The sequence below is a fragment of the Mirounga leonina genome, unplaced genomic scaffold (assembly GCF_011800145.1).
Source record: "Mirounga leonina isolate KUSES-001 unplaced genomic scaffold, KU_Mleo_1.0 Mir_488, whole genome shotgun sequence".
Lineage (NCBI taxonomy): Eukaryota > Metazoa > Chordata > Mammalia > Carnivora > Phocidae > Mirounga > Mirounga leonina.
Genome location: NW_023270777.1, coordinates 482,425 through 500,586, shown reverse-complemented (window position 1 = coordinate 500,586; position 18,162 = coordinate 482,425).

Below are 18,162 nucleotides of genomic sequence, written 5' to 3'. Positions count from 1 at the left end.
CCGGGCGGCTCTGCGCAGGCGCGACCCTGCGGCCTCGCGGCAGCCGGGGAGCCACACTGGGCGCGCGGCGGTCCCCACCTCCCACGCCCGCGGGGGACACCAGGCAGATGACCGCGATCGCGGCCCCGAGCCCGGGGCCCCTGGTGCTCAGCGGGTTGGGCCTGGACACGGACCACCAAGCCGGCCCGCGGGAGGAGGTGCGGGAGGCCCGGGGCGGCTGCGGTCGGGAGGGCCGGGGGCCGGGGTCGGGAGCAGCTTGTCCGGCTGCGGAACGAGAGGACAACGCTCGGGGTATGTGGGCTAGGGCTGTAATACTGGCGAAGCACTCACAGGTAGAAAATAAAGGAATTACCCGGGGGGGAGAAACACGGACAGGTCGTCGTCCTCACGGCCGGAAACCCAGAAAGTGGGCGTTCAAATCTCCCGCCCGTGTGACGGACAGCGGCACCACTTTACAGCAGCCAATCGAAGGCCAGCTCCCCTCTAAGGACAGCCAGTCAGAGGAGGCTCGGCCTCGTGAGGCCCGCCCCTAGGTCTCGCGAGGCGTCGGAGCGCCCGGGAGACCCGCAAAGCGTCGTGCATATTAAGCAGCCGCCTGTCCAATGGCGTGCAGGGGAGGTGGTGTTGCATATTCATGTCCCCGCCCCCAAGGAGGGGCTACTTAAGGAGCGCGCGGCGTTTCCCCGCGCCCGTGTCCCGCCGAGGAGCCGGCGTGCCTGTGTGCGGTCCGGGCGAGGCTGCGCGCGGGAGCCGGGTCGGGGTCGTGCGGCTCCCGCGGGCGCGGGGCTCCCGCACTTGGGCGACAGAAGGGGGCGGCGTCCTGGAAGGCCCGCCAGGCGCGAGGCCCCACCCTGGGGGCGCCCCCAGTCTGCAGACCGCAGGCTTCCTGGGACTGTTGGAAACGGCAGAATCGGCACAAGTACTGAAATCAGCTCTGTGGGTTATGATCGTAGGTCGCCGTTGTGTCTGCATCCGTGAGCAGAGGTAACCCTCGCCCTCCCTCACGGGCGGAGGCGCTGGGAGAGCCCTGAGACCCTCCCCCGCGCACCCGCTCTGGGTCAAGGGACATCGGCCCCTCTCCGCTGGTGGTCCGCGCTCTGAAGGCCCAACGCTGCTGCATCTCCCGATGTGCTTAAGAAAGAAGGAAGGAGGTTAAGCGACTGCCTTGGGCTCGGGTCATGATCCTGGAGTCCCGGGATCGAGTCCCGCATCGGGCTCCCTGCTCGGCGGGGAGTCTGCTTCTCCCTGTGACCCTCCCCCCTCTCATGCTCTCTGCCTCTCATTGTCTCTCTCGCAAATAAATAAAATCTTTAAAAAAAAAAAAAAAAAGAAAGAAAGAAGGATGGAGAAGGAACTCTCCTTTGCTGTTTATTCTGGAGTTCCAGTGTAGTTACAAGCATTTGAAAAAAAGAAAAACCTTATTTTGCACATGCAAGCCAGCAAAGGACTGAGCCCAGCAGAGGAAGTGTGAAAAAACTGGTCATCACTAAACACTCCGCGTGCGTCTGGCACCAGGCTGTGGGTAGGGATTAATGGAGCATCCAGCACAGGGCTTAGAATCTGCTAAATTAGCAAGCATGCCACCAAAGCTTACAAAGTAGAAATATTCAGGCAAGGGGCATTGAAGCTTTACACGATTCTGAGATTTTCGTCGGTTGGAATAAAGCTGTGTTTCCCAAACCTGAGTCATTCTGGCACCAACTTCTTACTGACCCAGCCATGCACCACCTGTAAAGTTACTTTGGTGTTTTCCCTCAACTGCACTCATTTTTACATGGAAGCATAATTATTTTTTTTTTTTAAGATTTTATTTATTTACTTGAGAGAGAGAATGAGACAGAGAGAGAGAGCACGAGATGGGGGAGGGTCAGAGGGAGAAGCAGGCTCCCCGCCGAGCAGGGAGCCCGATGCGGGACTCGATCCCTGGACTCCAGGATCATGACCTGAGCCGAAGGCAGTCGCTTAACCAACTGAGCCACCCAGGCGCCCAAAGCATAATTATTTTAAAAGGAGGCTTTGTATCACCATCATAAAGGGAAACCAGTATCACTGGTATTATAGAAAGTGACCGTAAGTAATATTACTATACATTTATGAATTCCAGTGATCAAAAAATGAACACACTTGAGGACCCTGGAAGGCATGCAGTTATCTTGTTGTTCCTCGTGGTGCCGCTGTGCTTTTCTTTTCTTTTTTTTTTTTTTTTTTGGTTGTTTTAATTTTTTAAAAATTTTTTATTGTTATGTTAATCACCATACATTACATCATTAGTTTTAACCGCTGTGCATTTCTGACGGCTTAGGTACAGCTCATAGCTCTATTCCTTCAGACTTTCTAGCCACGGAGTATACGTGGTGCCAGAGTTCTCCCCTTTATTTCATTTTGCATGAAAGAACTTTGGGAAGCAATATGGGTGGTTTTTAAATCTATGGGTTTACTTTGGAGTTTTTGAGATACCTTTGAAAAGAATCCGATGCTTGCAATTGCAAGGAACTTGAATTGTTGTCTGATGTGAATATCTTCTGCAGCATCCACAGAGGTTGCCCGGTGCTTGAACACGCCCAGTGAGGGGGAGCTCATCACCTCCCAAGGCAGTCCTTCCTGGGGCTGCTGTGCTGGAAAAGCCTTCTGGTAGTTTCCACGCCTGGGTGCTAGTTTACACCTTGGGCCATACAGAATAAGTCTGATTTTTCCTCCGCATGAGCTACCTTTACGTATTTAAAAGCATCTGCCCTTTCTCCGCCAAGAATTCTCCAGGCTGACTATTCCAGCTCCTTCGACCCTTCTTTGGGTGATGGCATTTCTATGCTTCCACCCCACCATCTCTCCTCCTGACTTGCCCCAGTTTACCTGTAGTCCAAAATTGTATGTAATACATCCACACCAGAAGGAGGTGGTGATTTTAATGGAGCAGATTTCATAGGATGGCTCTTCAGCATCACAATTCCCAGAACAAGAGCTTTTGATCATAGCACACTTCACCAGGCCCTTCGAAAAGCTGAAATGAACTGCCGACAGGTGCGGCAGGAGCCCTGGGGTCACAGGGGGTGTAGACAGGGGGGCTTCTACTCCTTCTGCCAACGACCCGTGAACATGTCACTTCCCTGCTCTGACCATGTTGCTCATTTTGAACCTGAGAAGGAGGGCGCTGTGTAACCCCAGAAGCCCAGAGCTACATTTTCGTTAAGAAGGGTTTATTGAGCAGAGCTTTTTAAAACACAGGCCTGGTGTGTCTGTATCCACATCAGACTGACCCAGTGAGGCGTATATGCCACCCTCCAACAGTGCCAGGCAAGGCTCAGGCCACCTGCCGGGGGGCATTCTGTTGTCATGACCAGCAGCGTGCCGTTCAGTCACAACACGGCCCACACCAGCTTTAGTGCGGATTACACATGGGCTATTTATCTGACGTCCCCAAGTATGACAAGGAATAAGAGATATTGTAAGCACATCTATTTTGAAACCAAAAATCTCCTCTTGTAAGCTTTACAACACGTTGAGTTTGTAAGCCTGGAAAATAAAAATCATTTGCTACTCCTTAGCTGCAGGACTGTCCCATTTTTATGCAGCTACATGTGTTAAATAAGGAGAAGTAATGGATCCTGAAGCTGATACAGTTCCGTAACTAGAGTCCCAGCTCCACCTCTTAGCGGAGTCAACCTGAGCCAAAACTGGGATGTTAAGGACCGGGAGCTAGAGCCTGTGTTCCCAACCACTGAGCCCACTGTCTGAGCACTGTGCTCACTCACATGCTCAGGGGGACGCTGCCGGTCATTTCCATGGTGGTCCACGGTGGCCTTCTCAGAGTGGAGTGCCAGAGGCTTGACTAAGACCTTCTCTGAACCTGGCAATGCGTCGAGCCCATATTTGCCTTCTGGAATCTGAGCTAAGTGGCCTTCACCATATTCTGTCCTGGTCTCCTTAAAGACGAGTGGGTGATGTGAGGGACCCCGCGAGAGCCCCCATCCGTCTTGGGGAGCCGTCCTGTGAGCTGCTTCCCGCAGCGACCACATCCAGGTGGGAGCTCTGCTTCCAGCCGGTCCTGCCTCCGGACACCCGGGCTCCTGGGTCACAGCCGAATCTTGGTGGTGCTTTGGCAGTTTGACTTTGATGATGACAGGCGGTCCCTCATCTCCAAAATTGCTGGATTAAAGTTTACGAAACGTCTTCTGTTTCCGATCCTTAAGGGTTTTTTTTTTTTTTTTTGAGACAATCCGAGTAGGTGTGTCTGTTGGATCAGACTCAGCGCACCTGCTCCTGACTGCTGTCTAGGCACCTAAACCAAAGGTCGAATGTGTTAAATATCCTGGGCTCCACCAGGTGCCCCAAAAATAAGGCCAGAGGTCATCAAAAGGAACTACGGCCTGGCTTTACAGTGATGCCCGCATGCATAATGGTATTCACTCCACAACTCTGACAATAGAAAAGACCAGGACCAACTTACGATACCATCAAGAGCAGGCTTGTTAAATTGTGGCACATCCTTACATCGTAAACCGTAAAGCTATGAAAGAACAGGGAAGGTCCTTATGCAACCACATGAAATCCTCTGCAAGGGTTAATGTTCAACAAACAGACAAACAACAACAAGAATCAATGTGCAGGAATGTTGGAATCATACACTATCGCTCATGTACAAAAGAGCGGGGAGAAAACTGTGACCTTGGGATTTACAGTAAGAAAGTTGTATTTGGTCTTCATCTCTGTTCCCAGCACACTGCTCCTGAAACCCCTGCAAACTCCAAAGTGGCCAGAACACCGGGAGCCTCGTTGGTCCTATCGAGGGGACTCTGGATGGGCTCCTGGCTGGCTCCCGGCTGGGGTCTGATCTGCAGAAAGACGGAGCCAGGACTGGAAGCTTGGAGTTTTCAGCCCCGACCCCCGCTCCCCAGAGAGGGGAGATGAGCCGGAAGCAGTTAATAATCAATCATGCCCTTGCAGGGACACCTCCATAAAACCGCAGTAGTCAGGGATTGGGGGTTTCCGGGCTGGTGAACACATCCACCTGGGGCGGGTGACGCACCCCAACTCCACAGGGACAGAAGCTCCCGTGCTCAGGACCCTCCCAGACCTCACCCTGCTCACCTCTTCCTCTGGCTGCTCACCTGTGGCCTCTATCATGTCCTTTAATAAACCGGTAAATGTGAGCAAGCGTTTCCCTGAGTTCTGTGAGCTTTTCCAGCAAATCACCGAATCCAAGGGAAAAGAGGTCATGGGAACCTCCGATCTGTAGCCAAGTGAAACGGGAGCTGTGGGTAGCCAGGGGACCTACTACTTTCCATTGGCATCTGAAGTGGGGCAGATTCACGGGACTGAGCCCTTACCCTGTGGGATCTGGCGCTATCTCTGCGGAGACAGGGTCAGAACTGGGTCAGAAATCCAAGAACACAGGGCGCCTGGGTGGCTCAGTTGGTTAAGTGACTGCCTTCGGCTCAGGTCATGATCTCGGGGTCCTGGGATCAAGCCCCACATCGGGCTCCCTGCTCGGCAGGGAGTCTGCTTCTCCCTCTGCCCCTCCCCCTGCTCGTGATCTCTCGCACACTCTCTCTCTCTCAAATAAATAAGGATTCAATCACTTGGTTACTCTTTTAAACAATGTCCGTTTCTCTGGTGGAATTTCCTATTTGTTCATTCGTTATGATTCAGCCCTCGCCCCATGATATATTTCCCCTTAACCACAAAAAATAAAATATGTTCCACGTCTATTTAATTCTCAAATTCCCTGTTTATCTAGAGACTGAAGAATCAGACCCAGCGATCTTCACAGGAAAAAAACTTATTATAATCTCTTAAAATCCTTTTATTCATCTTGCAAGCAATTTTGAATTTCAGTCTTTACGAAAAAGTATTTCACTTGAAAACTGTAGCACGCATCTAATGTAAATGAAAACAGCATATATTCTGCTGAGTTGTTTGGTAAAAATACACCAAAACACACTGACTGTTGCATACTGTTTTATCGGACGTTTTAAAAAATCTCTCCCTGGTGCCTCATTAAGGAAGGTGTGGGACCTGCAGGACAGGACCTCACAGGAGCCCCGGAGCCATCGGAGGTCAGACGTGGCAACAGGACGGGAACACATTTATGTCGCCGGTCCTGGGGTCGTTGGAACAAGGCTGGCCCCAGAGTCCAGCAGCGAGGAGATAGAAGTCCTCTCCTGCCAATCCCTGCATTAGGGGAAAACACATTTCCTCTGCATGGCGGGGCGGGGGTGGGGGGGAAGGAAGCAGAACTTCTGCTAAAATGATGCCCAAGAAAATCATTGGTTTTTTGGCTTTTTTTTTAAAGATTTTATTTATTTGAGAGTGTGCATGCAAGTGGGGGGAGGGGCAGAGGGAGAATCAGACTCCCCGCTGAGCAAGGAGCCCGATGCCGGGCTTGATCCAGGACCCTGGGATCATGACCTGAGCCCAAGGCAGATGCTTCACCGACTGAGCCACCCAGGTGCCCCCCAAAATCATTGTTTTTGACATTATCTCATCTTACATTGGTCATAGGAAAGTAGATAACACATAATCAGTATGTATTACGTTCACTGCAAATTGCTTTAGAGAAGAAGTTTGGCTAATACTGAGAAGAGCTTCTGGAATAAAATAACCACTCAGGGATCTTCTTAATTAAATAAATGAGTTCCAAAAAAATTAAAAAATATATATATGATTACACCGGATGGCATTTCCTAATGAAAATACCAGAATTTTCCAGGGAAAGTCAAGTGTGAGGGCTTTCTTTTCTTGAAGGGCTTTCTTTTCCCACATAAATCGTGTATTGCACAGAGTTTATAAAGAACAGGCCCCTAAGCACGCAGAGTATGTCTGGACACAGCACCTGTCTGTTCTGGATGAGGAGATTATTGAACATCCAGATCTGAAGACCCAGTTTCCAGGAGACAAAGGACGGTAGTGGGCACAGGGGCCAGCCAGGCCTTCTGTAGAAGCTTGGGCAGCCTGGCCTGATCCTGCGAGCTGTAAGAGGACTAGTATGACATGGTAAAAACGATGTGAGTTGCGTTACATGTTGACCGTGGAGTTAACTGCATAAATAATGACTTTCTTTTTTCTTTTTTTTTTTTTTTTATTCATGAGAGACAGAGAGAGAGAGGCAGAGGGAGAAGCAGGCTCCCAAGGAGCAGGGAGCCCGATGGGGGACTCGATCCCAGGACCCTGGGATCATGACCTGAGCTGAAGGCAGACGCTTAACCATCTGAGCCACCCAGGCACCCAATGACTCTTTCTTAATGTTCTATTTCAAAGTACAGTTCAGGATGCCAAACGCATGTGCGGTGTCTGAACACACCTACGAGCTAGTAAGCATGGGGGCCAGGGGGGGGTCTGAGTGGGCCACACCCTGGAAAATGTGAGTATGTTTATTCTCCTTTACCACAGAGTCTGACCTTGTGCCCCTGGTAGTTTTAATGGCATGCGCTACTGAATCTTGCGGACGCCGTCGAGTGCTTCTGGAATGTGGGCAGCCCTGTGCAGCAGAACCCCCCGGGGGTGCTCGTCCACCTGTGGGTTCCCAGGCCCACCCCCGAGCTGCAGAAGCGTTGGAAACTCTGCATCTTCGCAGGTGCCTGTCATGTCCCACCCAGGGTCCCCCCTCGGGGCTCACTTTTGCACGGGAAACAGGACATAAGCCTCAAATTGTCTTTGCCCTTGGACCCGTTCCCTCCGTTGATCTGATACAAGAATAGTTTTTTGTCCTGCAGCGGTGAGTTTGTTGAATAGATCCCTTGTGCTCTAGGAGAAGAAACGTCGTGGCTCCTCGCTCACCACCACCGCTGGTACCAGGGGTTCTGAGGATAAAGCGGCTTGGATTTCACAGAGCACATCGAGCCACTTGAAAGTCAAGACGACGTGGGGCCGAGTGTGCACCGGGCTCTTTGTACGCTTGGTTTCTTGTCTTTGGCCATTTGTGGGGCACCGCGGCTAAGGCTGCCGAACCGGATTAAAGTGGGAACATTCAAGGGTTGAGCCAGCGGCAAGACGTGCCCCTGGAGGGCAGAGCAAAAGCTGCTCACCCACCTCCTGCCCTTGTCACAATCGACTCCACACCCGGGGTTTAAGGAGAGGGAAAATGTATCCTCTTATGTTCATTGCCTGGGGACCTGCAAATTAAACAGGCAAAGACAGAGTAGCAGGAGAACAGGCATACCATTTTTATTGATGTTAATACTTTTACATGCATGGGAGCTTCACAAAAAAAGCAGCAAAAACTCAAAGAAGCAGCTCGACTTGGGGGCTTAGTGTCATTTTAAGAAAGGGCCATAAATTGTGGGGAAGTGACTAAAATGTATGGGGGGACTGATGGAAGATAAGGATTATTTTAGGAAGGTCTGTTGATGCAGATTCACCTTGGTGTGACCCCCAATCTCGTGACAACAATCTCCTTTCGCTGGTACAAAGGGGCACCTCTCTCAAAGGAAGACTGATGCCCGGCTTTCAGGCAGATAAGGGGAAGGCAAGAACTTTTCCCAACCTGCTGATTCCCGATTACTTTCAGCTCAAAATAATCCTTAGGCCAAATTGGCAGATCTCCCGGTGGAATTGCCTGACACCCCCCCCCCCCGCCCCAGCATCGTCAGCACACCCCGCTGGGGAAGGTGGGCTGGGGCCTGCACAGAACGGTGATTTCAGGCAGTCTCTCTGAGTCCTACCTGCCCCCATGCAGGACGGTTGACCTGTGCGCCAGGGAGGCCTGTCCTCCCCACAGCACCAGCGTGGCCGTGGACTCCCGTGAAAGCGGCTCACTGAACCCAGGAGCCCACCAGGTAGCACCTTAGATGGTAAAGACCAAGCCTCGTAGTCACAAGGATTGAAAATGAGATAATGAGTAATTTTTAGAAGCGTTTAGTGAAATATGTGGATCAGCTGTAACTTCGGATGAGCCCCTTACTCTGAATAATAAACAAAACCAGGCCCTCAAGGCAAGGACACCGTTGCTCCGCGAGAGGGCGCCGTGGGGACGCCCTGTCACCGGTGTGGGCGCTCCCAGGCTGGCGGGAAGGGAGGCCAGATTTGTGGGAGACCCGCCAGCCTCCAGCACGGACAGGATCAAAGACCGCGCTTGCCACGGGGGCGTCCGTAGGACAGAGAACGGTTCGGGGGTCTCAAGCCCGAATGACTTTTTTTTAATGCAACTGAGGGCCTTGAGCAAATGGGAAGCGCTCTCCCCCACTGCTGTGTTGCCTGTTGCTAGGAGGCCCGGCGGCCACAAACAAAGTCAGCCAGATCGCATTTCCTCTGCCTCAGCCCTTTGAGAAGCCTGACCCGCCCGGCGCCCTAGCCCTCGGCACAGTCCGCTTGCGGGTTTCCAGCGGGAGGATGGGAAAGGTTGCAGGCAGCCGTTTGGAACTGCTGGCCAGGCTGGCTCCCCACCGCGGCGGCCTGAGCTAGGTTAGTCTGCGGGGGCAGGCGGGAGGCAGGCCCGTGGGGGCCCAGCGCCTGCCCGAGGGCCGCGGCCAACCCGTGCAGGGCTGGGGTCCGAGCCTGGGCCGCCCAGGTCTAGGTCCTCAGCCCAAGCTCTTTCCGGGCAATCAGTGGCAAAGTCAGAACTAGAACCCAGGTCTCTTTGGGACAAATGAGAGAGGCACACAGGCAGGAGTGGACAGAAGAAAACTTTAGGAGGGGGCCGACGGGGACACAGAATGACCATTTGCAGAGAGACGGGTTCGTGCCAGGGAGAGAGAACGTTCCAGGCTGAGCTGGGTGCCCCGCATGTGCCAGAGCCAAGACCAGAGGGGCGCCCCACCTCCTCCCCGTCCTGGCCCGAGCCCGAGCAAGAGGTGGATGTTACTTGAAAGGACTTACCGAGAAAACAGTTTTGGACGCATTTTTGAAGGAGAGTAAGAATAAAACAAAACACTTAACAAGAAAGTTTGTAAGATAAAACAAAAGACAAAGAGACCTAAAACTAATAGTAATTGAGGAAAGATGAGAAGGAGGACCAGTCCCAGAAGTCCGGTGTCCGGCCGGTAGGAACAGAGAGAACAGGGGCTTCTGGCCGAAACCGTACGGTTTTCCAGAACAGAGACCAGACATCTCCAGGCTGGAAGGCCCCACTGTGCGCCCGATGCAACAAATACAGACTCACGCCAAGATTCGTCCTCGCAAATTCCAAGCACCCTGAGTGAAGAGAAGACGTGCAGGGAGACAACTCGCACAGACGACCAGAGTGGCCACGGCGAGCTGCGGAGCGGGGCCTCCACCCGTGTGGCCCGGAGACCAGTGAGACGTGAGAGCAGAGAGAATGGTTCAGACGCGCTCTGGCCAGGCGCCCGCCCATGAGGAAGGACACCCAGCACGAGGATGGGCAACGGGATTCGTGGGCTCCGCACAGGCCGGCGCTGACGGACACGCGGAGTGACCGCTGATGCAGACGGGCACCCGAGCGACAGGAGGAAACCGCGTGCCTGTGGTATGGAGGATAGTGTCAGGAAACATTGAAGCGCTTGGGGGAAACGCTAAGCAAGTCACAGACACACAGTAATTCTTGGTTCCAGCAAATCGATGGAGAGAATGGCTCGTGCAAAGGGCCTGAGGCGGGGCTGGGCAGAAAGGGGGCACAGGGCCATGTCAGCGGGTCTGAGGGGCCAGGACGCTGCAGGGTTTTGTGCTGAGGGCGGCATGTCCTGATTTACCTGTCGGCAGGAAAATTCTGCCCCATGTGTTGAGAATAAACCGGGAGGGTGGGGGGCCACTGCCGTGCTCCAGGGCAGGACGCAATGGGGGCTTGGACCGGGGGCCGGCCCTGGAGGCCCTGCCAGGAGGTCGGATTTGGGTGGACTCTGAAGGCCGAGCCGAAGTGTTTCTTGACGTATTGGCTGTGACATGTGATGGAAAGAGGGGGTCAGAAACGGCTCCCAGGTTTGGGTCTGAGCAACTGGAACGATGAAGTTGCCATCAACGGGGGACAATGTTCCCAATAACTATTGAGGAACCAACCCACACTTAGTGCACAAAACAACAACAATCACGTTACTATTATCATTAGCTCTCGTGGTTCTAGCGGTTGACTGGGCTCGGCTACGCGTGTCTCACTTGGTGGTTGGGGCTGGGGTCCCTCGAAGATTCCAGCAGCTGGGTGCACACATGCCCCCTCCCCCAGTTTCTGCACACCGTCTCCCCAGCGCGGGCCCCCAATGGCCAGACTCCGCACACGGTGGCCCAGGACTGCACGGTCACGCCCCACGGCGGAGAGGAAGCCGCGTATGACCCAGCTCCAGAGGGTCTGTTCCCTAGAATCGAGTCGCCGTATTCAAGCAGAGTGGGGATCAGTTTCCCCCTCTTGACGGAAGTGGAGTCACGGGATTTGTGACCGTGTTTTGAAGTAGCAGATTTGGGAAGAAGAGAAGAATTCAGCTGGGGAAGGTTTTGAGTCGAACACTACCTGCAGAGCTGATGGAAGGCAGACCCTGACCGTGACTTTAACCCAGACTGTGATGTGACCACACCGGACATGAGGGGGTCTCAGAGTGAGCGAGCCAAGCGCCCACCCCACTGTGGGAAATCTGCGGAAGAAGGAACCGTGAGGGTGTCTCCTGGGGGGGGCGGGTTTGGATGCACCTTTTAGCACCATTTCACCTTTTACTCTGTGCACATGTATTACTTCGCCAAAATTAGTTTTTAAGAGGATGTTAATTTTGCCTCAGTAAAATTGATTTTAAAAAGGGTATAGGAAACAATTTCCATATGGCAAGGGCCCTGTCTGCTATGCGTCTGTCCTCACACCTCCAGCCCGCGGGGACCCCAGCGTCCAGCCCGAGGCGGCCTCAGCGAGCCCCCAGCCCTCCAGGCTCGCAGGGCAGGGCCAGCGCCCACCTGGGAGACGGGAAGTGGGGCCCCAGGAGCTCACGTACTCATCAAAGACGAGAGGAGCCAGGTCTGCTGGCTCGCAGCTTAATGGAATGTCCACAGGGAACACGGTGGCCACCCTCACCCCGGGGTACGGGGGGGGGGGGGGGGGGGTGGGGAGAGAAGGGCCACGTTCTTGGAAGGGAAGTCCATCCTCTAAATTAAGTGCATTATTTTTTCCTGAATAAAAACACACCTGTCATGAAATCCACTGGCCCAAAGACATTCGATACAGCCGCTGTGATGGCCCCCGTTTCCCCTGAGTCACCCTGCTCAGGTCAGTGGAAGCCTCTGGATAAAGTGACAGAGAAACAGATCTCCTTTGGAGTGAAATTCCTTGGCCTGGAGGAACCACAGAGGGGCACAGGGTACGGGGCGGGGCAGGGCCATCTCCCTATGGGGGGAGGGGGGGCCCATAGCCCAACCCTGCCTGGGGGCAGGAGGGAAACACCAGGGCAGGGCATGGTCACTGCCAATCCGTTAACCCTCTGCAGACCATGACCAACGACCCCCGATCCGTAGTTAGTTACGCGAAGAACCTGCTCTGGTTACGTCAAAGCCTTTATTAACGTGGTAACGTGGCCTGGAGAATGGTGTCCCTGAATTTACCAACAGGCCACGCAGCGGTGGCCGTGATGTGGAGCAGCGTCCACAGGGGAGCAGACCCAGTCAAGGGACCGCCGTGCACCTGCTCTCGGCCCAGCGTTGCTCACAGGGGACACCCGACACAGCAGCGTGCTCTGGGGGGTCCTCTGTACCCCACGGGGCGGCACTTCCTCTGTCGACCATTCTGTGGGTGCCGGGGCAGGTGGAGCGGCCCCGGCCTGCTGTCCCCTCGCCGGCTGTGGGGTCTCTGGCTGGGTTCCCAGCACTTCTCTGCTCTAGCCAGTTCCGTTTTATTTTTTCCCAGTCTCAGGATAATGACTGAAGGGAAGGACACGGTGGTCTCCCCGTGAGGCTAAGAACTATCCTTCTTCCAAGGTGGTGACTGGCGCCCTAGGGGCTGAAATCTGACCCTTTCCCCCAACGGAGGCTGCACTCAAGCCTGGGGAAGCTGAGTTACAGCTTGTTACTTCGGCTTCATTTATTAGCACCTGCTGAATAAACAAACACTGACTGGAGCATAACCTTGACCCCGAGCCGCCTCCCCCCGGTGTTGGGAGTCTCTGGAGGCTGGAGCTGAAGCAATCTTGAATGAGAATGTCCTCTACAAAGAAAGGCAATGGTGCCTGATTCGTTCTGAAAGTGAGCACTTGGCCTTCAGAAACTTGGGCCGGATCGTGGGGCCCTGAACACCCGCGTCATTCGGCCCGTTCCTCCTGCCCTGACCTCGCGCTGAGCAGCCTATCGCGCTAGCATGCATTCAAAACACTCACGGAGCACCTACTATGTGTGAGTCAGGCGCTTGTCAGGCCATGGGGACCCCGGAGGGAGGCAGGCCCCTCTGCCTTCACGTAGGCCGTGGTCCAGTGATGGAATAAGGTGGTGCGTGCAGGACGCGGCAAAACCAGCTCCTGACGGTCCGGGCACAGAGGCGCAGAGGGTGTCTGGGAAGGCCTCCCTGAGCCAGGGATGTGTAGACTGAGCTCTGAGCACCGCGTAGGAGAGAGTCAGGTGGACGGGGAGGACGGGGCAACGGGGAGAGCTGGGGCTGGACTCACGCCAGGTTAGGTGGCCTTCAGGACACGAGAACCCGTCCAGTGCAGGTGACGAGATGACCTTTCCTGGGGGCTGTGTAGGGAACGGTGGCCAGTTTTAGGAGGTGATGGTTGTAATCCGAGTGAGAAGTGATATGAGCCAGACACGCTTCTGAGGCAGAGCAGACGGAGAAACCGAGATGAAGAGCCATGGAAGTCCTCCTCACACGTAAAGCGCTCTTAAAAATCAAGAGGAATAAATGAAAAATGGACAGAGACATGAAAAGAGGGAGGTCATGGGAGGAGATGCACAAACGGCCCATATACACAAAAACCCACTCATGTTCACTTGTAAGACAAGTATAGATCGAAACTACACTGGTACTCCCTGCTAATCTGGGGCCCGACCGTTCCCACGGCTGACAACACTCGCCTGGGGGACATCCCGCTTCTCACCATTCCTGCTGGGAGTGCAGGAGGGCTGCACCCTGCGGACGCGGTTCGACCACTGCTGACCAGACAGGGGTCGAGCTGCCCCCCAGCAATCTCACCTCTGGGGTTCCACTGTGAAGAGATGCCCACACGAGTGTGAACCGCACACCCACAGGCCGTGCTCTGCAGCACTGTCCTGGGAGCGCGGTGCTGGTGGCCACACGCTCCGAAGAAAGCTCAGCGCACACGCACGCGCTGGAGGACCCCGCGGCCGTGCTGTCCCGGGGAGGAAACAGCTGCACAAAAATGAAAGGCAAGGTCCGCGGAGAGTATGCGCCACGGGAGTGGGCGCCACGGGAGTGGGTGCCACAGGAGTGGATGCCACGGGAGTAGGCGCCACGGGAGTGGGTGCCACGGGAGTAGGTGCCACGGAAGTGGGCGCCACGGGAGTAGGCACTGCGCTATCTGCAGTGTAAGAAAGACAGAAAATAAAAACAGGTATGCATTTGCTTCTTGTCGTGGGAGAGGGAAGAGAAGGAAAGACACAGGGAGGGTCAATCAGAGCTAAAGCAGAGCAGGAGTGGATGGAGGACAATGAAGGAAATACACCTTTCAATACAGTTTTGACTTTTGAGTTAGGTTAACAGTGTACGTATCCAGAAAATGAAACAAACTAATGGAAACGAACCCTCGATTGCATACGAAGAGAAAAAAATGAACACAACCGCATATCAAATTCATAGGGTGACTTCAGAGAGAAAACAAATAATGTGAGTAACTTTGAATCCGATATTCTGTGCAGCAAATAATAGCAGTAACTTTGAATCCTTGAATCCGATATTCTGTGCGCCCGCCCGGAAGGCCGTCTCCGGAGGGAGTGAGGGCATCAGCTTCAAATTATGACCCGTGGTCTGTGTCTTGTAGAAGAAATGCGTACATACGTGGAAACTGCTGGGAGTCAGAGTATAAAGAGGAATATAAGTACAGAATGGAGGGCAGGACAGATGAATCCTGGGGTGTTGGATTTGAACTGGAGGAACTGCTGTCCCCGGAAGCATCTCTACATGAATGTCTTAGCCGCGTTCACTGGAGGGGCCTCGACACACGACACCCAGCGCCCAAATCCTGATTGATAAATAGGAGCTGCCCCTGAAAGAGGCCGGGATTTCTTGAAGAAATGACTGATCCCAAGTCAAAGGTCAGCCCGAAAGCAGGGAGGTGCCGGGAGACTGGCGGGGACACAAGGAAAGGGCTTCAGAGCGGTTGTCTGCCAGTGGGCAGAGCTTGAACCATGTGAGCACGATGCCGAGGGCTACAACACACCGAACAAAACCGAGAAAAACACCAAGAATCCATGAGTTTAAATGGAATTTAAAAATCACCATTTTCAACGCCCAGTACACAGATTATAAATATCATCCATCGACGATCCTTGGTGCAATCAGCCAAGCCTCCAGCACGAGCCCCTCATGTGCCGCCACGTGTTCATACTCATGCCAAGCTGGTCTCACCTGGATCTAGTCGGGAGGAGCCAGAAACGCCCAGCGTGGGGCGCAGCCTGGGAGCAACCTGCCTGGGCTCCTCCAAAGAGTTGAATGGAAAATAGACAATAAAGGAAACGTGCAGGGACTGTTCTGGATTAAGACACGGGAGAGACATAGCAACCGAATGTAACGTGTGAACTCTGATTGGACCTTGGGGTTTTTTTTTTTAATTTTTTAACAGCCATGAAAGCCATATGGGGACGATTAGAGAAATCTGAACACAGCTCGCATACATGTCTGATTTCTGAAGCATGCTAACACGTTGTGTGTCTAGGAGAACATTTTATATTCTCAGTGGGTGTGTGTTTAAGTCTTCAGGGGTGGGCGTCATGATCTCTGTACGTTACGACCAAACGGCTCAGCAAACCGGAGACAGAACAGGAACATGGCAGAGTGTTAACAGCGCAAAGGAAAACACACGTTCACCGGACTCTTCTTCCAACGTTTCTGTAAACTTGAGATTTTTCACAACGGAACCTTGGGGAACACTGATACTTCTGATGCTCCAGGACACTGACCAGGAGAGGAATCTTGGGCCTCTCCCAGCAAGCCTTCCATGAATGCCTAGTTCACGGCGCACGCAGGGAGGGCAGTGAGCGGCTTGGGTAGCCCGTCCACAATGCGCAGGTGCAGGAGACTTGCGGATCCCCAGGAGGGGAACACATAGTGATCACGCTGCCATCTGCTGAGGTAGCCAACACTGGAAAAGGAGCTAATTTTAGAGGGAAAGGAGGTGCAACACCCCATTCAGATGGACCTCCACTGACTCCCAAAGGCCACGGCAGCCCGGGGCTGTGAACCCCCGATGTAGGAGACAGAGCACAGAGCGTGGGACGCAGGGAACAGAGAGGAGTGATGGATACAGGAAAGGAGGCCATGCCGGAGACCAGGAAGAAACAGCCAGCGGGGCGGGGGACCAGGAGGCGTGGGTGAGGCCACGGACACCAGGAAGAGGGTCCAACCCAGCCGATAGCACTGAGACGTCAAACACGCCAGGGACACTTGTGAGTGATTGACACACGGGTCTGTAAAAAACAAGCGTGTACCCCTGCCCACGTGACGGCCCTGGATCCACCGGAGGGAAGACCCCGGGGAGCCCAGATGCACCCAAACGCTGCTGGCATCCCCCCCCACTGCCGCAAGCCCCCTCACCTGTCCTACTGCTTTAGAGCCCCTTCCAGCTCTTTATCCCACCTGGTCCGTGTCTCCCTCCCACAGAGGCTGCCCGGATGCCCAGAGAGCCCAGCATTCTCGCTCCCTCCTCCCTGGGTGTTCTCCCTTGTTTGGTGCTTTCTAGGGAAGAGGCAAGCCCAGGCATTTTTCATGTGCTCTTTGGGCCAAAGCAGGACCAAGAACCAAGAGATAAGAGATCAAAGGCTCCGAGAGCAAGGGAGACGAGACAGATAGTCATTTATCTGTCTCATTTATCACTTAGCAGGAGCCGTGATCCACAGGGGTGTAGAGGTGAGAGCAGGCCAAGAGAAGGAGCGCAGAGGGCTCGAGTTGCCCATCAGACAGGCACAACGGATGCACCAGAACACACAGGTCACCCGTCACCGGTTCAAGAAACCCAGTCCCGAGCTGGTTCCGCTGGGTCAGTACGACGTCCCACCCCAAACTGACCAACTTTACCAGCATTTTTAGCTGGCCACCCTGGAGTCCTACAAATAACATCCCCTGCCTGCCTCCTCCGGTTACCGGACACCCACCACCGCGGCGGGGGAAGCTGAGAACTTTTCATCATCTCGCCCATTTGCGAAATTCACTGGCTTTAACAAACTGTTCCCCAAACACCTGGCCTGTCCGTGCTCCTCTAACCGGCATGTGCTGTATCATATTCAGAAAGTGCTTATAAGCTCTCCCTTGCCTTGAGAAATAACCCATCAGCTGTCAAAAAAGCTAAAGCCCATCTTGGCTCTGGTGAAACGTTCACGTCAGGGAAACACAAGCCAATCTGGTCAAATTTAATAAGTTTTAACCAAAGCCAGGTGAAGGACTCTATGTGGAAAAGCAGGAGAATCTTACAAGCACTCTGAGAAGTAATTTTCTCCGGGGAGGGAAAAAAAAAAAAAAAAAGATGTACCCTGGTGAAAAGGCACCTGAAATTGGACGCCACAGAAGGGAACTTCCACGTAACCCTGATCCAACGCTGTGGTTACAAATGTCCTCAGATATGCTGCCTTTCTGCATTTTCTGCCCCAGCCTTGGAACCCACGGGCTTTGTGCCCTAGAGGGAATCAAGTTTAAAACCCACTAAGTCACGAGAGCCCTCGCCAAAGACCACAGACGAGATCATCATAGAACCTACTTTAAAGATATCTCATCTGTGTCATTCTGAATGTGAGACATGAAGAACACCACTCCTCCGGTTTAAGAGAAATTGTCCCTTACTCTGGCAGGATCTGCTCTATTTTATGTGCAAAGGTGCAAGGCCGCGTCTGCATTTCAGAAGAGCTCCACTTAACACGTGTGAATACTCAGTAACATATAGAAATCCTTTTGTATAGAGCCCTGGTATTCCCAAATTGGCTTTAGGTTTGAAACCCTAAGCTGCAGCTTGGAAAAAAAATAAGTAACAGGCACCGTGTCTTTGCTAATAAGAAGGCTCACCCTCCAGAGCCTCCAAGAACGAGAGGGAAAGGGAAGAGTTCCCACTGTGGGGAAATCTGAAGGATGGAATAAGACTTTAGCCCCAG